The sequence below is a fragment of the Leptonychotes weddellii genome, chromosome 5 (assembly GCF_054177405.1).
Source record: "Leptonychotes weddellii isolate Sample4059 chromosome 5, ASM5417740v2, whole genome shotgun sequence".
Taxonomy (NCBI): domain Eukaryota; kingdom Metazoa; phylum Chordata; class Mammalia; order Carnivora; family Phocidae; genus Leptonychotes; species Leptonychotes weddellii.
The window spans coordinates 11,363,870-11,380,326 of NC_138373.1; the positions used below are offsets into that span (position 1 = coordinate 11,363,870).

Here is a 16,457-nt window from a genome sequence, read left to right on the forward strand (position 1 = left end):
GTCATGATCCTGGAGTCCCGGGATCGAGTCCCGCATCAGGCTCCCTGCTCGGCGGGGAGTCTGCTTCTCCCTCTGACCCTCCTCCCTCTCATGCTCTCTGTCTCTCATTCTCTCTCTCGCAAATAAATAAAATCTTAACAACAACAAAAAATTGCTTTAAAAAAAATAACTTTCAGCTGCATTTAGAAGGACTTAATGGCACCATTTAAAGTTAGAGGATAAATGTAAAACCAATCTGTTCACTAACACCAATTAGTTGTACTTTAAAAAAGATGATCTCACATAAAGCAGGAATAGGTTGCTGCTTGAAGGGACTAAATGGTCACTCGGCTTTAGAGTAGATCACCAAAGGAAATGTGGCTTCACCTGCTGACCCCTGAGTGCAAGGAGATGCATGTTCTGTATTGGAGAACTGGGGAGGGCCCAGACCCACGGAGGCAAGGAGAACGGGGTACACCTCACCCCACAGTCACCCTGCGACAGTGCACACGTGGCTTCTGGGCATCTGTGTTTATAAACCATCTTCCACTGCTGAAAATCTCCTAGGGCACTCAGAGGTCTTTCTACACGTGCCCATAGATTTTTCTTTGAAAATTTGCCATTGTGTTCTGTGCCCTTTTTTCAAGAGTATTCTTTCCTACAGCGTTAGCAGGTACCTAAAGAGGGGAGTGGTGAGAATGTGGATCTGGTGTTCCAGAGGGAAAGGTGCTTGGCTTTAAGACACTTGGTGAAAAACATGCACTGAGTGCTGCTAGGTCCCAGGCACTGTGGTGAGTGTGGGGGTTACAGAAGAAGTAAGCACTGTTTCTGCTTCCCCGGAGTTCATGGTCTAGCATGGATGGTCTCAGTGCGCCAGGGGAAGGGGCACGAGGTGTGGTACTAGCACAGAGGGGCAGTGTTAATTCTGTGGGGACATGCAGTGAGGCTGTCTGGGAGGACTCTGCAGTTGAGGTGGGTTTGGAGGACAGTGGGGAGTTTGCCAAAGAGACAAGAAGACCGATCAACAGGACAGAGGGACAGTGGTGCTTGGGAGGACTGGGAGCTGGGAGTATAACTCAGAGATAGGGAGTTTTGGTTTCAGGTCTACCTCATACCTGTGTCCCGTGTGACCTGATCGTTTACTGAGAATGGAGCGAAATGGGATCCTCCTATCTCCCTCCCTTTTGTTTGGCACAGGAAGCTGGACTTCATCCAAAATTGTGATCTTGTCCAACCTCTGGATAACTGAGGCTTGTAGAGCCTAGGGTATATACAGCCGGTTCAGTCTGATCCACATTCAGCTCAGACGTTCACATTAGTCCAGGGCTGTTTTGGCTGCCTTACATCCAAGGTGTTACTTTGGTTGCTCTCTGTTGGATTCATTCCTTCTCTCATTCGTTCAGTAAATGTTTACTGAGTTGGTTATACACAACAGTATAGTCTGATAGGAGTATAAGGGCCTTCCTGTCAGGGAACTTACAGTCTTAAGGTGGGAATTACCTTTGAAAATACAGGCTGGAATCAGATTATGAAAAGGCAGACCAAGGAGTTAGGACTTAATGATTTACACCACTCAAATGAGAGAGGATGTCAATGAATTTCTGAATTTATAGCCCAAGGCAAATCTTTTTGATTTCTGTGTTCCTTGACTTTATTTATTACTGTAGGATAATGCTTTAGCGTATTTGAATAAATTTTAAAATGCACACATAAAGGTAGGCTTTATAAGCCTTGCATTGTGTGAGAGAGTAGAGTATGTAAGAATGTGGTCTCCAAGAGCCAAGCAGTCTGGTTTTGAATCCTGGGTCCACTATATGAGACATGTGGCCTTAGACTATTTACTGAAACTCAGAGCATCTCTTCCTTCATATGGAAAATGATGATGAAAATAATACCCACATAAGAGTTATTATAAGGATTAAATGAGCAAATGCAAATGAAGTGTTTATTAAGGTACCTGGTACATAGCAAGCATTTAGTAGGTATTAGCTGTCATTGGGGAGTTACTTGATTGAGCCCCGACTTGGTCTGATTTTTCTCTGGTGCTCTAGAATAGCGTAACAGTTCCTGAATCTGTTGGTGCATCAAAATCATTCAGAGGGCGTTTTAGACTAACAGCTTAGAGATTTCCAGTTCTGTCCAGATAGAGTAGCCGCATTCCTCCTAGGTCCTCCCCCTTAAACTGAAAACCTTGGACATAATACAACAAAGAAGCACATGAAGTCTCTGAAAGGTAGAAAGAAGAGGGCAGGCTGCCTAGGACCTGAGGACTTGAGAAACAACAGGGCAGGTGGGTCCCTTGGGTTTGAGTATTGACTCCCATATATCTCAGACAGGGTGCTACAGAAACCTCCCAACCCGGAATCACCAGGAGGCACAGATCAAAAAAGCTCTAAGAGTAAAGCCTGTTTCCCCCTAGCCAGAGGCCTGGGAAAAAGGTGGGCTAACAACAGAAAACCTTTTTGGCAATACTCTCCCTAACTGCAGCCAGATACCAAGGGAAGAACTCTCCCCTTCCATCCCCGCTGCTTCAGCCTGGCCAAGCAGGAAGTTGAGCTTCCACCTTGCCCCTTGGAAGCAGACTGCACTTCAGTTCCCCTGGGGTGTGGTGTCTGCACAGCCAAGCAGGGCGCTGATCTTCCAGTCCCCTCTGCGTGGAACTAGGCAGTGCTTGGGGGCAGGGCCATGGGTGTGTCAGTCGGGTCCACCTTTAAGGGGAGCTTTCATTCCCCTCCTGCCCCTTCCTGAAGCACCCTGAGTCAGCCCTCTGCTTCCCCTTCCGTGGTGACAGTGAGGCTTAGGGGCATCTGATCTCACACCCTCCGTTGTGGAGGTAATGAGGCAGTGCCCCGTTTTTCCTGGGAAGGTGTCAGTGGGCCAACTTCCACCCTGCCACCTGCAAGCTGGTGAGGTGACTCAGTGCTCTACTCTTGCCAGGCTCATGTTGGCAGGCCCAGGAGGAAGCAGAATCTATATACAATCTACAAAAACATTTCAACAGGGACACTGCCTGCTAACTAAAGATGTCCTTATAAAAAATCCTAAGAACCAAGAAAATTACAGCATGGATGAGAACAGCCAATAGCAGACACCAACACTGAAATGAATCAGATGTTGCAATTCTGACAAGAATTTTAAAGCCGCCATCATAAAAATACTTCCATCAAGCAATTATTGTTAATATTTTGAAACAAATTTTAAAAATGAGAAATGTCGGCAAAAATCTATGGGCTCAACACGAGGGGACTTTGGGGGATGATGGAAATATTACATATCTCGTCATGTACATATTTGTTAGACTCATCAAAGTGTATATTTAGAGCCGGTAAATTACACTTCAGTAAGTTGATTTATAATAGTGCGCGGGGCCAGTCTTCACCCCTAGAGATTCTGCCTGGTTCAGTAGATCTAAGACGAAGTCCAATATATATATTTTTTAATTAATGCCCCTGTTGATTCTGATGTGGCTGGTGGCTCTCGGGAGCTCCTGATCTCTCTGGAGTAATCTAGGCTAGTTGTGAATTCTTCAGAATATAAATCTGTTAGAAATCTGTGCAAATAGAAACTTGTTCTGGTAAATTATAAATTACCAGATAAGTACTTGCAGAATAAACAGAATACATAATTAGAAACCATTAAATGTCTTATCCCCACATGGAGATAATTTTTTGTATGTTTTTGTTGGGTAATGTAAAGAATATTACATGGTATCCTGAGAAGTCTACATTGTGATCGTGGGACCTAAAAAAAAAAAACTGCACGGTGGTGTGTTTTTGGTTTATCTCATACTTGGGCCACACCTTCCTCTCCCATCCTCTGAGGGCATTATCTTCTTGTTGGCTAATGCAGGATGGAGTCCACATTGGCTTGTGCAAGGTGCTGCTGCCTTGAAGGTCGTGGTTCTCATCAGTACCTCCCTGGGGGTGGTGCTCTCTGTCCCACCATCCTGCTCTAAACAGACGCTGGGAAATGGTTCCTAACCCAGTATTACAGCTTTTGGCCTCTCCCTTTGGCTTCACTTTAACCTAGTGGCTACATGTTGGGTTTTAGGCTGGGTTTTTTAATCCTGCCAGGGAATCCATGGGCTGTCTCCTACTGATGGGCTATTTCCAACCCCTGGGTGAGTCAGGCCTCCTTACACTCCTTATTGTCCCCTTGACAGCAGTTTGGTCTGACTGGTACACCTTGATGCGTATAGCACAGTGGCTAAGACTGGATGTGAGCGGGGGAGGGAGTCGTCTTAGGGAATGCTTTCATCCCAGAGCAGCTGGATCTTCTGTCCTGGAGCAGAACTAGCAGAAACCCCATCAGGAGGTTGGCTGCTTGTGTCTCCTGCCTGGGCCAGGTGAGCTGCCAACACTCCCTGGATGCTAGAAGGAAAGTCCTTTTTCGAATCTGGTACCAGATTTAAAGCAAGTCATGACTGGGTGTCAATATGTTATTCCTGATAGCTTTTCTGTTTTGGTCCTGCACCCTTGGAAATACCCCGTGTCTGGTTTCTCTGCTTTTAAATAATAGATGCCAGAGATTGGCCCTTCATACTCTCTCACTCTTTCTGTCTCTCTCTCTCTCCCCCTGAATTCATTGTGGGATTCCCCTGTTCTAGCCAGAGCTGAATCTGGTCCTTCCTGGGGTCACTCTCCTAGTCTCCAGTCTTTTTAAGTACTCAGTGCTTACTTAGCTGGTCTTTGTTTCCATTGCGTGTTTTTGTATGTGTCATGCTTACGGTCATCAGATGACTAGTGTCAGAGGAGGTCAGACACTGTTACAGCTTCTAACCGTGTTGATGTTTTGGTAAGGGAATTATCTGTGTGTGGGGGGGGAATACGCACTGGGAATCTTCAGTCTGCATTAGGAGGGATAACACTTGAAAAATGTGCGCACAGTAGTGCTCTCCAAATATTTACGTGGATTGTGGTTTCTAAGAGGGATTAGTCAGTTTCTTCTTTCCTCGTGTAGAACCAGGACTAGTAATAAGAAAGAGAAGAGAAATGCATCATGGCCCTGATTCTGGAAGAGCATTCTGACAAGACTTTCCAAAGTGTAAGTCAGTCTTACGTCACTGAAGGTATTCACGGAAGGTTTGGGTACGGCAGAGAAGGTGGGGCTATCAGGGAACTTTTCAGAGTGTTTTCAGATTTCATCCTCTGGTTCTTAAGAAAACGGAAGCCATGAATGCTGCGTCTGTGACATCGTTCCTGGGTAAAGGTCTGACTTGCTCGCTCGCTCAGTAGACCAGGGAGTTAGTAACAAGGAGTCACTGTTTCCTTAGGCAGCCCCGAGAGCGCTGAGATAGAAGGAACATGATGGCACACTTGTGTCTTGTCCTGCCTTTCCTTTGAGAGGCCCCTGGCCATAGTACCATTCCCCAGAGTGCTCTGTTCTCATCATGTGTGGTGTACACGGCCTTTCCCAGCATCTCTGTTGTTTGGCCTATGGGAGAAAATAGGAGTTAACTGACCATTAATCCTTCCTGGGACTGAGGCGGACCACTTCCTCAGTAGTGGGCCCCCATCCCCATTCATGATGAAGCTTCTCTCAACTGAGGCCAAAAATAAACTGGGAAAGTGGTGGTTTCAGTAACCGTCATAACCTCTCCCTCGCACCCCCTACACTTACTCACCCTTGTGTGGTTAAAACAACTCAGCGTGTTTGGAGGAATAATAAAGGCACGGTCTCTAAGGGAATTTTAGAGGTGCATGTCTTACTGTAGCTTTGTGGGCATTTCTAGGTTACCCCAGCTGTGTGACCGTAAGTGAGCCAGTGTGTGAACATTTTAATAAGTGGAAGGTCTTCTTCCCGACCCATGCTGTTTTCTAATTGGTCACTCAGGGGTTTCTAGTCCCAAACACTCCCAGGTTTTCTGGTTGTGTTGTGGTATGTGCGTATGTGGTGCTGATAGTCACGTATTGGAATAGTTGTGTTTATTTCAAATTGTATTACCTAAGTGTTTTTCTAAAGGATATTTGTACACTTTATAGTTCAAGAAAATACTTTGGTTTCATTGAAGATGTTGCTCCCAGGTCCTGGTAGAAACAGCTAACATTTCTCGAGCAGTTCCTATGAACATTTTTCCTTTTATGTAGACAATAACATAACGTTTTCCCTGAAAAGCTAGGTCTTAGAATAGAGCTCTGTAGACACTGCTGTTTTACTCTGAGGCATTTGAGGCTTGATGCCTAAGACATATTTGTATCCGTAGTGATTTCCAGCACAGTGCTTTGGGTTTGATAGGTGATCAATAAGTGTTGAATTTTGTTGAATATAAAATTGCTTTCAAATGATTTTTGTTTTCTTTTAAAAAGTAGATGTTGAAGAAAACTTTCCACTTCAGGGTGATTCCTTCTAAACCTCCCCTTTGTGACACTCAATGAAAGGAAGAGGATGTTTGGGTATTATGAGAGAGCTGACCAATGTGGGGTGGGAGGGTATTTGCATTTCAGCGGATTTCTGCAGACCGATCATTCATGGCAGTTCATCCAGGGCTCTCCCCTTTCTCCATGGAGGGTGTGGGTTGTGTTCCATATGGAGCCTTGGTCATGATAACCCAATAAATATTAATGAAGCTCTGACTTGTGTAAGGCACAGTACTGACTGCAAAGATACATAGAAATAAATAAAAAATAGAGCTTCTGCCACTGAGAATCTTGTCATCTAACTGGGAAGGCAAGAGGTAAAATGACTTTAAACTTAACTGTAACATGGGTGCCTGGATGGCTCAGTCCGTTAAGCATCTGCCTTCGGCTCAGGTCATGATCCCAGGGTCCTCGGATAGAACCCACATCGGGCTCCCTGCTTGAGGGGAGCCTGCTTCTCCCTTTCCTTCCTGCTCATGCTCTCTCTCTCCTTCTATCTCGCTCTCAAATAAATAAAATCTTTAAAAAAAGTTAACTTTAACAGTAAAGTAATAATTTAGGATTCTTAGATGATCTAATGTAGTGGTTCTCAAACATTAGTGTGCCTCAGAAAAACCTTCAGGGCTTGTTAAAAGTACAGATCACAGGACCCCATCCCCAGAGTTTAGGATTCATTTGTTCTGGGTCCTGAGAATTGGCATTTCTAACAAGTACCTAGATGATGCTGATGCTGCTGGTTTGGAAACCGCACTGGGGAAACACTGGTCTGATGCCATGGTTTTCAACTTTGCCTCTGTGCCTAGTACCCATGTCAGGGCCCACTCTAGACCAGTTAAATCAGAATCTCTGTGGAATATGACCTAGGCTTTTTTTAAAGCCCCCCAGATGGTTGTGATACGCAGTCAGGCTTGAGACTCACTGGTTCAATACATGTTGGGGATGTAGAACTTTAGGATTGAGAAGCAGATGATGTTACCCTGGGCTGTAGGGGTGTGGAGAGACCACAGGAATGATTTAGCCTGATCTTAAAGAATGATAAGGGAAGAGAAAGGGATGATTTGCATTCTTAAAAAGGTAATGCTGTCAACAAATTCAACCTGTTTTCTAGCTGTTTCTTGGGACAGGCTGATGAGTTTGTGAGCTCTTCATCAGGGACAGGAATGGTTTACCACTCAGCAAGGGGCAGTGCATAGGACTGAGGCACTCATCACCACCATCCATGATAAGCCTTTGCTGACCCCCCCACCTTCCTGATGTAGTTAGAAATCTGTTCATATTCCAACAGGCTTGTATGTGTGTGTAGTTGGAGTGAGGTGTGGCCAGGGGTTGTGGGCTAACAAGAAGCTGAACTTTGAGAAATGATTACCATTTTTACATTTCATCCCTCTAAGCCTGTTTATTCATGTATAAAGTCCTGCACATAGTTGTCAGTATTCAATGTATGTGAATGCTAGTACAATTTTAGGGACATTATTCTGTTTCTCATGGACACCCCCGTACCCCCACCCCCTGTCTATCAGTGAGCCTGCTGACACATAGCATCTGCTCCGTTAATCCATGTTTTTTGACTGAATCAACAAGGTGGTCTTTGATATCATGCACTTGTGTATTAGCAAGGACAGCAAGAGCTTATTCTCCAGGAGCTTTACGAAAAACTGCCCTGTAGTTCCCCACTCGGGCAAGAAATCTGTTATGTTCGAAATAAAGGAACATAAATGGAACAAATATAGCTGGAAATTCATTGTCTTAATAGGTACTAGTCATAGCTACCTGAGATCTAAAGAGGTCTTTCATTTTCAGTCCTAACTGGTATTTAGCCACATCAAATTTTAGATGTCAGTGTTAAATTTTATTTTTAATTTTATTAAGCTTAATTGATTCTAAAATAACTTGCACTGTAAGAATAGGCCTGTGCTTAATTTCTTAGAACTACTGGAGCCTTTGTTGTAATAGATTTCATAGGGCTCAGAGTTATAAAATTAATATTAGAGAGTTGGTGCTTGTTAAAATTTTGACCTCTATCTTTTAAAGCCCACTGGAATGATGTACAATGAAATGTCTGTGTTGGTGATAGGGGTTACTGTCCATCCACAGGTCCTTAAGGAAGCATGATACAACTCTGGTCTAACTGCTTCGTCTGGATTTTTGGCTCAGGGCAAAAAGGAGGAGGGCGGTAAAGAGACCTGATCAGACCATTTGATGCTAATTTCACAGGTGGCTGGTCACTGTGTGCCTGCCTGCTGTCATGTATAGAGCTGTAAGTGGATGTAGCTACACACAGGAGCCCGAAAGGAAGGTTTGCATCAGGGTTTAGTGGTAAATGCACAAAAGCAGAATCTAGGAACAAATGGTCATTGCTGAGTGTCCTTGCTCAAGTTAAATGAGATCATTAGTAGCTGTCATGATTTCCACTCTCACCTCATCGCCTTTCCTGAATCCTTTTGAAAACAAGCAACAAACCAGACCAAAACAACCGCGGATACTCTCTCCTTTCCTTTTAATTGGGGTTGATAGGATTTTAGTCAGGTTGAACTGTGTTTTCAATCACAATTTAAAGAGCTACCCACAAAGCTATAAATTAAATAATTAGAATTACATTTGTAAAGTCAAAAAAAAACTTGATCATTTCCTCCTACTCCCTCTCCTATTTCCCATGTTCCCAAAGGGATCTAGCAGGATTACATAACCAGTTTAATTTCACAGCAGTGAAGCTGGGACCAGACTCTGGATCTTGAGTCTTCCCCAGTTTAGCTTTTTCTATCATATTAGTCCTTAATGAAAGTACACTTCTCTTTCCCTGAATTCAAGACTTTGTCTTCATAGCCCAGTAAAAGGTTATCCGTTGTTACGGTATTTTCTAAGAATTACACTTAGAGTTGAGAAATGGTTTTATTTATTTTTATTTCTTGGAATGAAAAATAACATTAAAACAAATTCCTTCTAGTGGTAATACATCTGCCTACCACCACCGGCTTTAGGAGGAACAACAGTGCCTCTTTGTGGAGCGGGGGCCTGTGTGGGTACGGGGGCCAGTGAGGACCACAAACAGCACTAGCTGTGGGCTCTGGGTAGTGGCTATACGCTGGCTGGAGGCACCAGCAGGAACACCTGGAGACAGTGGGTGCTGTGAATCGCAACTTGGCCTTGGCTTCACACTGGAGACCAGCTCTCCTAAGCAGAAGGCTCTTCTTCTGCCCCACCCATGGTGGCCTGTTGGCAAAGAGCTAGAATACTTGTTTGTTTAACGTTTTACTAGCTGATTATACTGCAGGAATTGACAGGCATCTCTATCAGAGGATTTCCAGTCTCTTTGAAGCACTTCGCCACATTACTTGTAATCTAACCTCAGTGTAGACTGCAGTGACTGGTTTTTATTTGTTTTTCTCTCCTTCCCTTCCCACTTGTTTCAAAGGCCACACACCAAGCTGTGGAGAGGGAGCTGCTTATGAGCTGAGAGTTGGCTGCCTTTCTCTGGTCAGCCGTGTGTGACTGCTGGACCAAGTGCCTTTGGGTCAGTCATTCTCAGGTTACAGACCCTGGCATGAAGGCCTGTAGCTGGACACTGTACTTGGGCTTTCGAGTGGAAAGACTTGTAAATTCTCCGTTTGTAAGTGGAGGCAGAGAGATTAACTCGGTGTTTCCAGGCCTTCAGAATAACCTGGGGGAGTTTGTTAGAAATACCGGCTTGTGGCTGCTATCTGTGTCAGGTCGGGTACGTCTGATGGGGGGGCCGGGTTTTAGAACCTTGACCTGAGGGGTATCTTCCAATCTGGATGGTTTTTGCAGGATCCCTACAAGAAGAAGAGGGACTTTTATTTGTAGCTACAGTCAATTTTCAATTATTTGCCTTGTAAACAATCCCAGAGACTTTTCCCTCAGCAGGTTCCCAGGCTCCCTGGCTAGTATGTACCCTGGGGAGTGAAAGATAATTTCCCTCTTAATTTTAGGAAAAGCTAATCAGGGAGGGAAATCTGCCATTGAAGAGAAAGGGGAGTACGGGGGAGGGAGGTTCCTCCCCCCCGCAAAAAAAAAAAAAAATTAAGAAACCTACCTTATATTACAACCAACTCTAACTTTTAGAGAGCATCCTCTGTTGGGAAGGAGCAATGTGTTACGTTGCCTTGACTTTGGGCAGTTGATTCAGGCAGCTATAATTTAGCTGTCTTGTGCCTCACAAGAGTAATTCCCTTTTCTGAAAGGCCTTGTTGATTCTCTAAGAATTATTTAAATGGATTCTAAATATTTAGCTCAGTACTGAGAGTCCAGTTACGTGGATTTGTTTGTGTATCAGCTTTGGCTTAAAGTTGTGTCCCCTGCCCTGGGCCGCTCTTACCCATATGCAAATCCACAGTCCACATGCTGGGGTGCTCCCTTGTATGCCCAGCCCTGCCACGTGTTCAGCGTAATCCCTTTGACCCTCTCAAGAGGGTGCTGCTCATCTTTTTTTTGCTTCACTTATCCTGGTTGACATATCCAGACCTGTTGTGACTTGAAGCACCACTGTTCTGGTGGCTCTCTCCTGTGCCTCATTGAGAATCTGTGTGTGAGGCAGGTCATCCTCTGGAGATTAGAGCGTTCGCGGTAGAGGGAGGAATGATTTTACACTGGGACTGCCGGAAGTCTGTTGAGGAGGGACCAGACCTGCGGCGATGGCAGGAGGGGCCTCGGCTCTGGTCCTTGTAACCACATGGTTTGTACTGAGCTGGACACTGGTCACTGAAGTAGACGCTTGTTCTCCAGTTACAGAGCGGAAGATTTCTCACTGGGATTCAGTTTTGTTGGCTGTTGCTGCTTGTTGTGCCCACACTGATTTTTGCGGCATCTTTCCCGGCTCTTGAGTCTTTTCCAAGCAGGGGAGATAGCTGAATCCTTTGCCCTCTCCTTCTTTTCTTTTCTCGGATATTCCATGGCTGTTAGGGAAGGACTTCTGTGAAATAAAATGAGGGCAAGAAAGTAGCATGCCTGTGGCATAAAAATGCTCTTAGCAAGCTTGAGGCGTATCAGAGAGATTGGTCCTGAGAGTAACATTGACTGCCTTTCTGCTTTTGAACCTTTTTTTTTTTTTTTCCCTTTACTGTTTCTGAGGTCTGGGATTTATCCTGAATTTAAGAACGGACTGTTTTTGATCATTTGAATAGGTATCACCATTCAGCGGGGAATACATGTGCACACCGAGATGTCTCTTAAAGCCAATTTGTAGTATAAGTCATTTGAAATGATTTCTTTAGTCGGTAATGCATTTCTACTTCAAATTCTCTGCCTGGATTTATGCATTCATCTTCTGTTTTACCAGGTGATTTGCTTTTATTATCCTGCTATGACAGCCCCCTCCCACCTTTAACTACTACCCCCAGACACTTGAGCATGTTTTCCAGTGTGAGTAGGCACTGAACCACCCAAGAATGGCATCAAGTGCCAGCCACACAAGGTTGGAAAGAAGGAGAGCCTCGATTCCAGGAAAATTTCCCCTGCCAGCTTGGTCAGGCTATTGTACAAAAGATTATGTGGCCCTTGGAGAGACTCAGATGGGTGATTGAAGTGCTAATGAGAAGTCAGTCCTCAGCTGCCAGTTGGAAAAGTCTAAAATCAGGGCATGTTCTTTCCTCTCACAACTTGGAGTAACCAGTCAGAAGAAACGCTCTCTTTCTCAAGGTCCAGCTATCCCTTTGATGAGGAGGAGAAAGGGGGTAGATGAAGCTGTCTTCAGTTATGCTGGAGCATCTTGATTCAGAGAGTTTTGGTTTGCCTTGCCTTTTCCTACTTGGGGTTTGGTGCTCTTTTTATTTTGGGGTGTGAGGGGCTTGGCTGAAAGGCTTCCAGCCTTAGACGGGCTCTGAAGGGGTGGCATCAGCGAGACATGTTTTGATTCCACATATCTCGTTTCATTAAGAGGAAATGAGCAGCTGGTTGACCCAGAATAATGCCAAGGGGACCTGGGGAGTTGTTACTTGTAAATGGAAAGGAAAAAAGGAACAGATACTGGAAGGCAGTGGCATGATGAACAGCTGATGCCTTCAGAAAACAGAGCTTGCTTGTCTTCCTGTGATTCTCTCCTGACCATGGAGGAGGTGGAGGGAGGAGGCATGTGGCTTGTTGGCATTGGAGTCAACATTCTACTCTTTTAATTCACTAATTAATTTCACAACTATCTGTTGTGTTTCTACTGTGTGCTAGGTACTATTCTAGGTACTAAGGATGCAGTGGTAAACAAACATAAAATGTCTTTGCCGTCATGATACTTAAATTCTCCTGAGGGGTGGTGGTGAAGACAAGTTTATAATGATGGTGGTGGTGATAAATGGTATGAAAGAAAAAAAAAAACGTGGAAGAAAATGGCATCAGGAGCTATTTCAGTAAGTGTGGTCGTGGAAGGCCTTCTTAAAAATGACCATAAAATAAATAAATGGCCTTTAAAAAAATAGAGTTTTTATTACCTAAAATATTTTAAACACTTCAGTTGTTAAAGTTATGGGATATTAGCATGCATAGAAACTTTTTTTTTTAAAGTTTATTTACTTATAATCTCTACACCCAGCTTTGCTCAGTGGCAGTATCGTAGCCAATGAGGTTTATCCGAGGTGCGATTATTGCTAATTGAAAACTTTTCCCTAAAATCTCTGCAGCCAACGTGGGGCTCCAACTCACGAGTTGCATGCTCTGCCAACTGAGCCAGCCAGGTGCCCGATAAATTATGATTTTTATTAATTTTTTTAAAGTGGGTCTTGAACTCACCACCCTAAGATTAAGAGTCATCAACTAAGTGACTGAGCCAGCCAGGCACCCCCTACCATGCAGAGAAACTTTTAAATGATTTGTTTTCTCTACAGTTTTGAGGGTATTTTGAGGACACATCTTCCCTTTTTATCCCTGGACATGCAGCCTTTGTTAGCTGGATTAAAATTCATCATTTAGTTGCTTATAGTATAGATTGTGTTAAGACAGTTTGAGATTTTTAGGGTGTACTTTTCATGAAATTGTTGCATGTGATTGCGAGGCTCCTTCTTAGTCCAAATAGTTGTTCAGCAGGGTTTGCTGTTGTTATTTTTGTTTTGTTTTAAGTGGTAATAACTTTTGGGGATCTGAAATGAAGTGAAGGATAAGCAGTACCTGAACAAAGAATCCGTTCTCAAGAGCAGAGTGCCAACAGCGGGAGGCTTAACTCAGCGGTTGGTTGACAACATAACCCAGTGCAGTAGCTTTTCACTTTCAGAGAATGGAATGGTGTGGTGTAGTCTCTGGACTACCCTGATAAACAGGAGTTAAATTTTCTGTCATTTCCTCTGAAAGGACAGTATTGTATGAAAAGAGACCCCTCAGTTGTCTTAGCCTCCTGAAGGCGGGGGGCTCTTTGCTCTTGGATGCCACTTAAGTACATCTGTTCCACAAGACACCCTCTCACAGTGGTTTTTAAAGCAGCATTTCTTAACCAATTAGTGGGTGACAGCATTTTTTTAAAAAGTGGAATCAAATAGGTGATATCAGAGTATATCACACTTAGTAAGAGTGTGTATTGTTTCCGATATGTGTGTATGTACCAGATCCTGATGATAATGTGTTTTTATTGTGTTATGGTTTAAAAAGTTCGAAAAACAAGAGTGTGGGGCACCTGGGTGGCACAGTTGGGTGTCCGGCTATTGATTTCAGCTCAGGTCATGGTCTCAGGGTCGTGGGCTCGAGCCTGCATCGGGCTCCATGTTGAGTGTGGAGCCTGCATAAGATTCTCTCTCCCTCTCCCTCTGCCCCACTCACACTTGCTTGTGTTAGCTCATGCTCTCTCTAAAAAAATTAAAAAAAAAAAAAAAGTTTAAAAAACATAAACCTACAAGATGAGTGTTGGTATCCTTTGACCGGGAAACTAAGATTATAACACTGCTTAGAGTCAGAGTCAAATTGGAACTTTTTCTCCTTCTGGCTTTCCACATTTGATCCAGAACATGACAATTAAATTTTTCACAGGACTTTCCATTTCTGATGATTTTATAAGATTGGCGTCCACAGAGACACTGTCTTGCCCCTGAACATTGTTTTTAAAAATCAGATTACCAGGCCGAAGTTGACTGGTTTCTCAAAACATCTCTGTGTGGTCTGTTTCTGGAGAAGGGAAAAGAAAGATGAGCCTAGTTACTTTTCTTTTTTAACAAACAAGGAAAATCTAGAAGCTCTTTCCTTTTCACAGAAAGATAGCCTACTTTTATCCAAGAGGAGAAACTAACTGGAAGCAGAGCAGGCTGTCTCTAGAGCATTCAGGAGAATTTGGTGTTGCTGAGACCAGTTCTGGTGTGGTGAGTGGGTAGACATAGCAAAAGGAGTCCACCACCTTGCATAAAATGTTTTGGTTTTCATTAGTAAGGCATACTTTTACATAGACTCAGTAACATTTAGTATAGTAACTACCATTTTAACATTTGTCACCAGTCTTACCCACATCCCCAGCGTCCTGGGAAAGAGGCGGCACTTTCACCACTGTTTTAGGCAGCTATTTTGGCCTTAAAGGACAGACTTTTTAGAGAGGCATTATTTTCGCTGGCATGCCTTCCTTCTTGCCTGTAGTCAGTCTTAAATGAATTCCTGATTGGTTCAGCTACACTTTTTCTTTTTTGCACAGAAGAAATTGTTCTTGCCCAAGATGGCAGAAAAGTATAGTGAAAACCTGCTGCCCTCTTCCTTATCTTCCTCCCTGTCTATTTTGTTACCCCACCCCGCCCCAAACCAACCCCCCAATAAAACGTGACCTTTTGGCCCAGGGCCCTATCTGAGTGTTTTGTGTGGCAGAGCTGTCTCTGGCTGACTCCCAGGATTGTTAATGACTTCCTCCTCTGTCTCTAAATAATTGCTTGAAAAGACAGCTGTGGAGAGACATTACCCCCAGCTTGCAGGCTCATTAATTCCAGCCATATGGAAGAGGGTGCAAAGGAAGAAGGTGGAAGTTACTTTGCCAAGAGTAGCAGGTTGGGGAAAACAAAACCTAGAGGCTTTAGGGGAAGGGCGACTCCACTATGTTGGAGATTTGATGTGGAGTTGGTGAGGTCTGAGCAGACTTCAACCTAAGGCAACTTCCTGCATTAAATCCCAAATACAGGGAAACAAAGTAAGAAACGATTATTTGGTTTCTAAAGTCCTTCCAGTTGCGTTCTTCTGGTGTTGAGTATAACTTAGCTTATAGGATACCTGGTTTTGTGCAACTCTTCAAGAACAGAAACATCCAAGTGAAGTGGAAAGTCTGAGGAACTAAGAGGGAAGACACCCAAGAGATTCCCCAAAGTCAGCCATCATGGACTTGGCCATTATTCATAATTTCTGCTTTTGTCTGTTCCCACAGTGGCCTTGAAGCAAGTTTCAAAAAAAGAAACTTTCATACTATGCTCCTTTAAAAAAAGAAATACAACTAGGGAACAAATATTCTAATTAGCTGTTTGGTTCAGCTCTTAACACCTAGCATGCGGGCTTGTAAAGGAAAAGGGGGGGGCGCCTGGGTGGCTCAGTCGTTAAGCATCTACCTTCAGCTCAGGTCATGATCCCAGGGTCCTGGGATTGAGCCCCACATCGGGCTCCCTGCTCAGCGGGAAGCCTGCTTCTCCCTCTCCCGCTCCCCCTGCTTGTGTTCCCTCTCTTGCTGTCCCTGTCAAATAAATAAAATCTTAAAAAAAAAAAAAAGGAAACAGGGTAGGGCACTTGATTTTTATTTTTCAAGAACAGGAAACATACCAGGTTTCTAAGAAGATGAAAACCCTTTCCTAAAAACCGAATTATAAAAAGTTTATGCAGGTCTTTAGAAAAGGGGCAGTAAACGGATGAATATGTAATGTCATCAACGAAGGTTTTCAAGCAGATGCAGAGCTTTATGTGTGGGTGACTTCTTGGTGTCTAATCCATGCACACCAATGGTGCATCTTTTTTTTTTTTTTCCCTTAAAACATTTTTACTCCTTTCAACCCAGAAGCATCCCAATCTAAGCGGATGAGCGGGGAGGGGGAGAGATGAGGGCATGGGTGTGGGGGCTTTGATCTGCGCTGGCAGAGGCCGAGCTGGGAAACCCTCTCCCCGCCCCGTCTTTTGGCGTCCCCGACCCCACCGCGGCGGGCTGGCGTGTGGGTGTTGAGGGGGCACCTTCAGGGGCACTTC

General features: G+C 44.1%; 1 protein-coding gene and 1 pseudogene across 5 annotated transcripts in view; both read left to right on the plus strand.

Moving 5' to 3' along the window:
* AUTS2 (activator of transcription and developmental regulator AUTS2) overlaps positions 1-16,457 on the plus strand; it is a 1,062,127-nt gene that overhangs the window by 160,176 nt on the left and 885,494 nt on the right. The window lies entirely within an intron of this gene.
* LOC115936558 (U4 spliceosomal RNA) lies at positions 12,869-13,052 on the plus strand (annotated as a pseudogene).